This window comes from Podarcis tiliguerta (assembly GCF_965153285.1).
Source record: "Podarcis tiliguerta genome assembly, chromosome: 2".
Classification (NCBI taxonomy): domain Eukaryota; kingdom Metazoa; phylum Chordata; class Lepidosauria; order Squamata; family Lacertidae; genus Podarcis; species Podarcis tiliguerta.
The window spans coordinates 60,659,087-60,668,217 of record NC_139535.1 but is presented as its reverse complement, the minus strand read 5'-3'; positions in this window follow the sequence as shown (position 1 = coordinate 60,668,217).

Sequence of the window (9,131 nt, the reverse complement as noted above, 5' to 3'; positions counted from 1 at the left end):
GGCACAGATGGACAACCTGTGGACCTCCAGATGTTGTTGAACTACAACTCCCAATCATCCTTGACCACTGGCCATGCTGATGGGAGATGAATTCCATCAAAGTTATGGGGGGAGGCCACAAATTCTCCATCCTTGCTGTTATGGACATAAGAGATTTTTTGAAAAAGCTTTACTAGCAACTTGCACATTGGTCTGCTGTTAAAGGCACAGGAGCTGATCCAGTTTAAAAGGTGGCAACCGGCTTAGATGCTTCTGTACAATTCCCATTCCTGCATTTCAGTCACTTGCTCCAGCAAGGCTGAATGTTTTCTGCGGTGGACTAGTTATGCCTTCCAGCCTCGAGGCATTGAAATGGTGCAGCTGCTGGGACTTGTCCTGTTAAGACAAAAACATCTGGAAAAGTTTAAAGAGTGGAACCAGCTCGCTTTCTGCTTGCAACGTGGCAGCTGCTTAAATGCTCTGCGTTCTGGCCTGAAGCGAAACCTTCCCTTAAAGAGCACCAAATGACAGAGCCAGCAAGATAATTATAACTGCAACTTCTTTACATACGTGGCAGCTGAATGCAGAGCATTGACAAAAGCAAAAAGGAGCAATTGCATCAGAAAAAAGGGAGATAGAATTTAACCAGGAATCCTCATCCTTTGCGAGTTCCAGCACATGGATGTCTTTGCAATTACGATTAGCCAATGCAGAAAAGAAGCTGCACTGAAGCAGCACCAAAGCCTAGACCCCCTCCAGCCCCTCCACTTTCCTTGCACAAAGCTAAGCTTGGCTTTCATGTCCTTGGGAGGAGCTGCTTTGCTAGAAAAAGTGAGGGGATGCTTGTGGGATTGGCTAATGTCTTGGCTCTTAATAGAGGGGGGAACAAGGAGTTCTTAATAATAATCTGAGTGTCCTTCGCTTATCAAACAGATTGCTATCCCCCTGTATTTCACTTACAAATGTAAGTACGTGTTACTAGAAGGTAGTAGCTGTTTTCTAAGATAGCAACAACTGGGGCTTTTTGTTTTCTCAAATGTGCCTAGCTTGTACAAGTGTGCAGAATTGCAACAGGACTCATACAGTGATTTCACAGCAATCAAGCACATGTCTACTCAGAAGCAAGGTCCACTGAATTCAATGGGACTTTATGTATTGGATAGAAGTCTTAAATCCTCAAATGATGTGCAGTAGAGAATTGAGCCCTGCCTCCATGTTGCCTGGGAAGCCTTTATACTTAACACAGGATCACTAGGGATCTAGTTGCTGCTCAGCTGTGGAGAAAATAAATTCCACATGTGCTCAGAATCTATTATATAATGTCACTTGTTCTGATCTAACCCCAGCATCAGAAATGGGCTCCATTACTATGCTCTGATGAGCATTGGGTGGAGGAGCCACAGTCGTGCATGTTGTTAAATTTTCATGTTTTAATTGTCTCATTACTTCCCACATACAAAAACAGCCGGAATTCTAAAATTTGGTACATGCTAGCAAGGTAAGGAGATCAAACCAAAAGTAGATGCAGCCCATAGTGGCCACCAGTATACATAATAGAGTACTACAGCTATTAAATAAGTACCATTGGAGAATATGCCACATAGTAGGCTGAAGAGGGACCTAAAGACATTTGCTGTTATGTCCTTAATGCATTCTTATGCTTTGTGTGTGAACAGTGCAGACACATGAATTATGGGCCCAGTGCATCTCATTCTAGATAGAGACAGAAACAAGTTAACACATGTAACTGGGGAAGTTTCCATAAATCTGACAGAAATTTATGGTACTGGAGGGAGGAATCCAGAAATGCATGACTTAACTGTGAATCATGTTCCCTCAAGAGAAACCCTCAGACACAACTTGCTCCCTGAGACAGTTCACTTAATGTTTTTCTCCATGATACACAAAAGGAAAATGTGAACTGACATTAACTTCTGGTCTTGGAGGTTCTGGGGGCAGAGCTCTGAAACTATACAATGCTACCCTAACACCCAAAAGTAAACCAAATTCCACCAAATGGAAGAGAAGAAAAGGTTTGTGACGGGCACAATGGTGCAATGGTTACCTTAAAGCAACAGCAGAACATCTAGAAATGAATATATTGCCGCAGACAAATAAAGATAAAAAGGCTGCATTCAATGCTAGTCATACTCAGAGTAGACCCATCAATGTTCATGAACATGACTTCCTTAAATCTATTACCTCCAATGGATTTACACTGAGTAAAACTAAGTTGGCTACAACTCAAAGAGAAGATGTCCTAACCTCTTTCCCAACCAGTCTGGCGTTGAAGTAGGGATGGTGAACTTGTGACATTCCAAACGTTCCTGGACTGCCATTCCAATAATCCCTGACCATTGGCCATGCCATCTGGGCCTGATGGGAGTCAGAATCCAACGTTTGGAGGGCCACAGGGTCACCAACACTTGCCTTAAACGAACTAAAGAGCTCCCTCAGGATCAATGGTATATTTAGATGCTGTGAGAGTGAAGTAACCACATCAACTGTCTTGAGACCTGAAAATACAGGGCTAGGAAAGAAGATTTTTCATATTTGGAAGTGAACCACCCTACGTTCAGCACCACAATTATGTGAAGTTTTAAAACATGCAGATCTCCATAAAATGGGAAGCAGATGTTGCATTGTGTATGGGTGTACACATGCATAGAACTATATCCTCCTTACAGCTCACCAGACACTCCAAAGGGCTCGCAACATTATAATGATGGAATGAGCTGTTTCCGTATTGTTGACATTCCACCACGTCATTGAGTGTTATAAAGACCAGAACAACGCAGAAGAAGCAAGAGGCTGCTATGTGGATGCACATAAGTGGTATTCACAGGATGTATGGAAGAGGGCTGGTGCTGAAGGAAGGATGAAAGAGGAGGAGGCTGGAGCCATTGTAAGGGTGGTGGTGCAGTCACTGATCGGAATAACCAAAATGGTGGCTGTGGGGTCAGGCAAAGCAGAATTCTAGCATTCACCTGATCCTCCCATTGACAGTGACTCCCATAAACATTCTGGGGCCACAAACAATTGAGATTACAGATTTGCAAAATTCACAGGGTCCTGCCTGTGAAATCTGCACTCTGTTCATTTTGCCAGCAGCTCTTTGGGGTTGGATGGTATATTGCTACGGTTCCTATTTTACAGATGGGAAAGTGAGACTTAAGCCACATCTTTACCATACATATACCACTTAAATAGCCATGTCTTCCCCCAAAGAATCCTGGGAATTTGAGTTTGTCAAGGATGCTGAGAGTTGTTCAAAAACCTCAGTTCCCCGCACAGAGCTATGATTCCCAGAATTCCCTGGAAAGAGGGGTTCATTGTTAAAATATTTCTGAAAATTGTAGCTTTCTGAGGCGAGTAGGGGTCTCCTAACAAATCTCATCACCCTTCACAAACTACAGTTCCTGGGTGTCAGGCTTCAGGGAATCAGCTTCCTCCTCCATGGCAGTAGATAAGCAGAACAAAGGAAAGGAGTCTTCTTACCAGTTTGAAACCTTAATCATCACAGTGAGAAAACAAAGAACACATCTCCTAGTAATGGCGGTGCTCCCAATTAAGGATCCCACGCCTTTCTGTCCCTATTAAGCTACGTCACTTCTAAGTCTTGTAATCTGACCTTGTACCCTCTGTGCTTTCTGTTCTGCCACTTCCTGAGCTCTTCTCGACTTTGGGGAGCGCAGTGGAGGAATGCTGTCCAGAGACTGTGAATCTGTTAATCCTCTCCCTTGACTGAAGAATGGTACACTCCTTCTATCTGGGATGGTTGTCCTCTTCCACTGAGTGTGCAGCTTCGGGAGGGACGCACATGGAGCGGTGAGGGAGGAAGGGGACACCCGCCTAGCCAGCCAGATCAGCTGAATCAACCCTGGCAATCAATGGGGTGACAGATCGCCACCACATCCTGTTAACCCTCTCTCTTCCAGTGTTTCTTCTCCTAGCTGTTCCCCATCCAGTATTTCCCAGCTTCTGCCTTCTGAACTGTGCCCATCTGCAAATCACTGTTCCAAATCTATACTGCTCCTCCTGCTCCTGGGAAGATTCAGGATCTGGGTCAGGGGGAGGGGAAGGCTCCCACGATTCCTCCTCAGTGCAGCTCTCCTCAGTACGGTCCCTGAAACTGGGATTTTCTGGGAGGAAAATATTACTTTTAAAATGCCATAAGAGTGCTTTAAATATATGCAATGGTTGTGGCCTAAGTGTAATGTGCAAGGCCAGGTTTGCTTGATATAAAGCTCACAGGCGGCTGGGACAGTTGTCTGGCTCCTGGGTGAATTCCAAAATCCCATTGTGTCAGCCCTTTGCCACATCACTATGGAAACATCTAAAACCCATGCAAGCTGACCACATCACAACACCTGCATTGCTCCTCCTGTTCCTGGCTTCAGAAGTGCATGTTAGGATTGGATCTGTTTTTCTAGGCTAGAACTGGTGAGTGGAAATGGCCCACTTCGTCCTGCTGTCTTGCAATTAGTCACTAACTACACTCCTAAATACTGAGAGCTGGCTGGTGTCTGTATGTTTCAACACCTTCCCTTCCTGTGCATCTGCTGGCTGTAAAAAACAGGGGACATGTGCATGGCTTTGAATGGGTTGTGGTGTTGCAATGGGGTTATGCAAGCCTGAAGATCCGCTCCCCCATAGGAAGGAAGGCCATATTCATCTGGAAACTATCACAGTGGAGCTCTTAATAGACAGCCAGCATTAATATTTGTCAGTAACTGTAGCCAGTTTTAAGTTTGAGGAGTTAACACCGACTCTTCCGCAAATGCTGATGTCACAATCCAAAACAGAGTTAAGTGTGCATAAGTCCTTTCACTTTTTTTTGGGGGGGGGGGTGTTATGTTTGCCTAGCTTTGTGCTGGATTGCGGCTCGTGTTTATTTTATCTTATCCATTTTATCCATTCCCTTTCCTCACCCAAATAGCCCATGGTTGCTTAATATAACCTAAGGAAATATAGAAAAAAGTATATCAAAACACTTTATAAAATGTTTCCATTATCGATCAACTTGCCTGTTTAATGTGCAATGCATGACATTTGCACAGGTGTTGCTAGTGTAGATGATTTGTTAGGTGCAGGCCACAAAACCAATCGGCTACTAAAAGGACTTTTAATGCCTTCACTGATAAAAGAAGATGCTTGAAGTGAGACTTGATCTTAATTTAGTGGGGCAAGAAAAGGCACCTTTAATTTCATCATACAGGACAGGAATCAAATCAAATAAAGATATGCAATTTTTCTGCAGCACTGTCTCTAAAAGGGGAGGCTTCCAAATGAAATTCTGAGTCTTTTGCTGGATAGAAGGGGAACGGTTTCATCCCTCCTACATCTGTTTCTGCCCAAGAGATATCTTGCATCTGGAGTGGAAAATAGGCCACTCAGTACACAAGCTGACGTGTCAAGAAACTGGCTCCCAGCCTTTCCTCTTGGGATTTCAGAAACGTAGGTTTAATTCTGCAAACTTTGGTCCAAAAAGCAAGGAGAAAAGAGCATTCTTTAGTGATAAGTTTTTTAGAGAAGCCCTGAACATTCTGGTACTTTTCCCAAACCCGTCTCATTTCTTGTATTTTCCTGAGTGAGGCCACCAAATGAAGTAGATTCATTCAGCAGCAAGGAAACTTTGAGCCATGAGTATATTTGCTCTGCAGCATCCAGTAGATGGCTTAAATGCAGAAGGCATAAGGGTTTCTGTAAAGGCAACACCTGCCTGGTAGTGAAGGTGGCAAAAGAGCTTTCTTCTCCACCTCCATTGCATTCTCAAGTAGCCCATCTGGCAGAACATTTCTGAGAGGCACACAAGGCTGATTAACATGTATCATCCTGGTAAGCAGAAAACAAAATGGAACACATTTTGAGGATAAAGTTGCTCACCTCCATAAGGACTTAGAGCAGGGGTGACTGGGAAGTGGATCCTGCAAACCCCTGCCGATGTTCATTTGATGACTTCTGCCCATTGAAATGAACAACATTAAGTTAGTCATGTCTGCTAACTTCTTTTTTTTTTAATTTTATTTTTTTCATGCTTATTTCCATGCTTATTACATACCAAAAAACAACACCGATATGTCTGCTAACTTCAGTGAGCCTGCTCTCGAGTAGGACTAGCAATCCTATGAAGCATGCAATTCAGAAAAACCACACACACACAACGAAAACAGCAGCAAAAAGCTACAGCAGCATGACTAACAGGAAAAAAAAAATCTCCATTGCAGTCAGTCAAAATCTTGGCAAAATAGGCTTGGCACCCCATCCCGTGGGCTGGGAAAAGCTTCACCTATTTATTTCTGCTTGCTGTGCGGTTCTGATTTTGTTCATAAAATCCTCACTCCTTAAGCCCAAGCATCTCCCTTCTCATGGGCTGTCAGCTCCAGCGCCACAAAAGAGCACCATCAACAGGAAAGCCCAGGCCAGATATTCTGCCAGCGCCACATCTTTGTTAGTTTTGGCTCCTTCTGTCAAGGGAGCTACTGAATGTAAGGTACGAAACCAAGAGGAAACCATGGAATATAATCACAGTGGCACCAGACATTTCCAGAATAGCTCCCACTCCCAAAAGCCAACCAGACGGCCTACTTGAGGGCTGTTTCGGTTACGGTGAAATCTGGATCTGCTCCACAGAGTATAGTCAGCCTTATTGCCTTTTAAAGAAATGCTCGCTCTCTGCTCTCAGGGCTTATGTAACGGAAGGACTGCCCACTGAAGATGTGCATTGCAAATCAAAACCAACCACTTTGAAAAGAAATCCAGACATATCGGCTCGATTTAGTGGGTTGCCTCACTGCTTCTTGAACAATTACAGAGCCCATGGTTCTTGACACATTAAGCCAGGCATAGGCAAACTTGGCCCTCCAGATGTTTTTGACCTACAACTCCCATGATCCCTAGCTAGCAGGACCAGTGGTCAGGGATTGTGGGAATTGTAGTTGAGTACAGCTAAGTTTGCCTATGACTGCTCTAAGCCGTCCACAGAGTGGAAGGGGGAAAGTGCCAGGGGAGATGCGAGCCCCTTTCTGGCAACTTCCAATCAATGCAGTGCAAAAGGCTGTATGTCCTTCTGCCCCTCGTGTTGATTGGCTGAGCTGGGAATCATGACAGCAATCCTCTTTATTGCAAATCTCCCATTCCCCCCTTCTTCAGGATGCACATCCTTCCCACTTTGATCTCCCTGTCCCCAAGTCACAGACAAAATCATTCCCATCTGTATTTGTTTTCGCAGCTGGGACCCGGCAGCCACTCACTTTGTTTACTTGACGGAAAGACTTAAGAGCCACTTCTCCTCCTGCCTCAGAAGTGGCTCTGAGCACGTGGCAATAATAAACAGAAAGAATATTTTAAACCTAATAAAATACAGTGGAACCTCGGGTTAAGAACTTAATTCATTCCGGAGGTCCGTTCTTAACCTGAAACTGTTCTTAACCTGAAGCACCACTTTAGCTAACGGAGCACGATTTCTGTTCTCATCCTGAAGCAAAGTTCTTGACCCGAGGTACTATTTCTGGGTTAGCAGAGTCTGTAACCTGAAGCATATGTAACCTGAAGCATCTGTAACCTAAGGTACCACTGTATATGTGATTTATTTTAAGCTTAAGGCTTGTGCTAACTCATTGTGACAGAAATGTTAACACTAATTTCTGGTAGCACCTTAGAAACCAACTAAGTTTGTTCTGGGTATAAACTTTCGTGTGCATGCACACTTCTTCAGATACACATCTGTGTGTATCTGAAGAAGTATGCAAACACACAGAAGCTTATGCCCCAAAACAAACTTAGTTGGTCTCTAAGTTGCTACTGGACAATTTTTTAATTTTTTTATTTATTTCGAATGCGTCAGGCCAACACGGCTACCTGCCTGAAACTAAGTTCTTTCTCCACCCGGGTCATATTCTGTAGTCTTCTCTTCAGCTAATGTGCTTTTAACCTTTCCATGTGGCAAGATGGCTGCCGGATTGATCTGTTTCTCAAAAAAGATTGTGGCTGAAGGCTTATCTGTGTACCACATCATGTCTGGCCATGAGACAAAGTTGTCCTAAGAGGCCATCTGTACATGGCCATCTGTAAAGTGCTTTGAATTAGAGATGTATGCTCAGGGCTAGCTGACTACAAGATGAAGATCCCCTGCTTATGGCAGTTCCAACTCTACCATTCTATGATTCTCTGATCTATTTCAAAGATTCCCTAGGGATTGTAATTGACTAACCCAGAAGCTATACCTCTGGTCTAGTTAATTTCACCCACACATTGACTTGTATGGGGAAGCAGCTGGAATTAGGAAAATGAAACCAACAGGCTTTTGCTAACCCGGTGAACCTTTGATAACACACCTATATAGTTGGCTCACTACTTACGCGAGGGTTTGGTCCTGGGGATCCGCATGCAAAAGCAGAAACCCCAGACACCCCCCCCCCCGGCAAGGTGGAGGGCTGATTACTGGGCTCTGGGAAGAAGGCTTGAAGGCTCTGGGAGCATCCCAGGACCCTTGTGTGACCTTCTCAGAGCTCAACAAGCAAAAAAAGCCCTGCTGGGTGTGTGGGTGGAGAAAAGAATAAATATATGAAGTATGGGAATGTTGGGTTTTCCCTCTCTCTCCGTTTATTCATTTATCCCTCCGTGTAAGGTTGCATATGTAAAGTATATGCAGGTTGTGGGCCCACTGCACGTGCAATAAATAGCTATGGCTTCCCAGAATGTTTCTAGACAGTGAATACACGTGTGTGATCATCACAAGGGAAGATTGAGGCACAGATTGTGCTTCCTGCATGGAAAAGCAGACCTTTATACAACTCGATCTCAAGGACACAGGCATACACCCCTTACTCTGCACCACAGCTGCTTTTTAAGATCCCTTTGCCCATGAGTAGACAAACTAAGGTCCAGGGCCCGGATCAGGCCCAATTGCCTTCTAAATCCGGCCCACAGACGGTCCAGGAATCAGCGTGTTTTTACATAAATAGAATGTGTGCTTTTATTTAAAATGCACCTCTGGGTTATTTATGGGGCCTGCCTGGTATTTTTACATGAGTAGAATGTGTGCATTTATTTAAAATGCACCTCTGGGTTATTTGTGGGGCATAGGAATTCGTTCATTATTATTTTTTTCAAAATATAGTCCGCCCCCCTCACAAGGTCTGAAAGACAGT